The sequence below is a fragment of the Neomonachus schauinslandi genome, chromosome 2, assembly GCF_002201575.2.
Source record: "Neomonachus schauinslandi chromosome 2, ASM220157v2, whole genome shotgun sequence".
In the NCBI taxonomy this organism is placed as follows: domain Eukaryota; kingdom Metazoa; phylum Chordata; class Mammalia; order Carnivora; family Phocidae; genus Neomonachus; species Neomonachus schauinslandi.
The window spans coordinates 12,099,304-12,101,682 of NC_058404.1; positions in this window are offsets into that span (position 1 = coordinate 12,099,304).

Sequence of the window (2,379 nt, forward strand, 5' to 3'; positions counted from 1 at the left end):
CCCTCCCACCCCACCCCCCACTCCAGCAACCCTCAGTTTGTTTCCTGCAATTAAGAATTCCTCATATCAGTGAGATCATATGATACATGTCTTTCTCTGTTTGACTTATTTCGCTCAACATAATACCCTCCAGTTCCATCCACGTCGTTTCAAATGGCAAGATCTCATTCATTTGATGGCTGCATAATATTCCATTGTATATATATACCACATCTTCTTTATCCATTCATCTGTCGATGGACATCTTGGCTCTTTCCACAGTTTGGCTATTGTGGACATTGCTGCTATAAACATCGGGGTGCATGTACCCCTTCGGATCCCTACTTTTGTATCTTTGGGGTAAATACCCAGTAGTGCAATTGCTGGATCCTATGGTAGCTCTATTTTCAACTTTTTGAGGAACCTCCATACAGTTTTCCAGAGTGGCTGCACCAGCTTGCATTCCCACCAACAGTGTAGGAGGGTTCCCCTTTCTCCGCATCCCCGCCAACATCTGTCGTTTCCTGACTTGTTAATTTTAGCCATTCTGACTGGTGTGAGGTGGTATCTCATTGAGGTTTTGATTTGGATTTCCCTGATGCCGAGCGATATTGAGCACTTTTTCATGTGTCTGTTGGCACAAATGGAAGGTTTTGAACAATATTACCTCTGACTTGCTGGGGGATCACTGAATAAGGAGACAGGAGATCTAAGAGAGAGGTGATCGAAATGATGGAAAGAGGTATCTGGGGAGGAGGTAGGGAGTGGAGGGAGGACGGGTACAGGGGAAGGACATCACGTTCAAGAAGAAAGGGGTTGCTTCATTTTCTGAGAGTTAGGAATGGAGCACAAAATGGTTGATGTCCAGTGCAGGGCAAAAGCTGTCCTCGGAGACGGGGAAAGAGAAACCTGTCTAACCCACGTGCTCTATCCTTCTGTCAAGACTACTGTGGCATGCCCTTTATATCCACCATGCTTTGCTTGTCTGACCCTGTCCTGGCTACCTCCCCATCAGAAATAGCCATCCGCTCTGCCTGGCTCAGATCAGGTTTCATCTGTGCCTGGTATTTCTGTATGGGGCATGCCCGACTATGGAAAAATATTGGCTGACTTTGAAAATGGTGAATAAAATACACAGAGGGGAAAATCGTTCAGTGAGAACCTTTTCTTTTGCTGTGGCATCATGAATAAAGGAGACTTTTCTCATCTAAGAGATTTGGGTCTTAAGCTGTATATTGTTCAGTGGGCAAAGGCACCAATGCAGGAAGGCACACGCCCTGGGAAGAGGGGTGAGGACACATCGCCTTCAGCCACAGGGAGCCCACACTGTGTTGCCCGGTGACTTTCTGAAGCAGAGCGCTGGCTGTCTGATGCGACTGGGCATTCTACTGCAGAATTTCTGGGTAGGTTAGAATGGGGATGAGACTGTAGACCAGTTGATGCGATTCACCTAGCAATCTTGTAAAATACAGATTCTAATTAAGTCTGAAGTAAATGCTTGAGATTTTGCATTTATAACAACTTTGTAGATGATGTGTATCTTACCCGGTCGGGATGCTATAAAAATGCACCACACTCTGGGTGGCTTAAACATTTATTTCTCATAGTTCTGGAGGCTGGGAAGTCCAAGGGCAGGATGTTGGCAGATTTGGTGTCTGGCAAGGGCCCCCGTCCTAGTCCACAGATGGTTGTCATCTTGCTGTGTCCTCAAGTGGTGGAAGGAACCCCAGAGCGCTCTCGTGTCTTTTTATTTATTTATTTACTATTTATTTATCTATATTTATTTATTTATTTATTTTAAATGACTATAGTTTTAAGCCACTGAGTTTTTTTTTTCTTTTTTTTTTTTTTTAAGATTTTATTTATTTGAGGGGCGCCTGGGTGGCTCAGTCGTTAAGCGTCTGCCTTCAGCTCAGGTCATGATCTCAGGGTCCTGGGATCGAGCCCCACATCCGGCTCCCTGCTCCGCCGGAGGCCTGCTTCTCCCTCTCCCACTCCCCCTGCTTGTGTTCCCTCTCTCGCTGTGTCTCTCTCTGTCAACTAAATAAATAAAAAATCTTTAAAAAAAATGATTTTATTTATTTGAGAAAGAGAGAGACAGAGCATGAGCAGGCGGGGAGGAGGCAGAGGGAGAGGGAGAAGCAGACTCCCTGCTGAGCAGGGAGCCCCCCCCCACAACATGGGGCTCAATCTCAGGACCCTGGGATCATGACCTGAGCTAAAGGCAGACGCTTAACCGACTGAGCCACCCAGGTTCACCATCTCATGTCTTTTTATAAGGGCATTACTCCCATCTATTTGGGCTCCATGCTGATGACCTGAGCATCTCCTGAAGGCTCCACCTCCAAATGCCATCACTGTGGGGTTTAGAATCTAAACATAGGAATTTAGGGGGACATA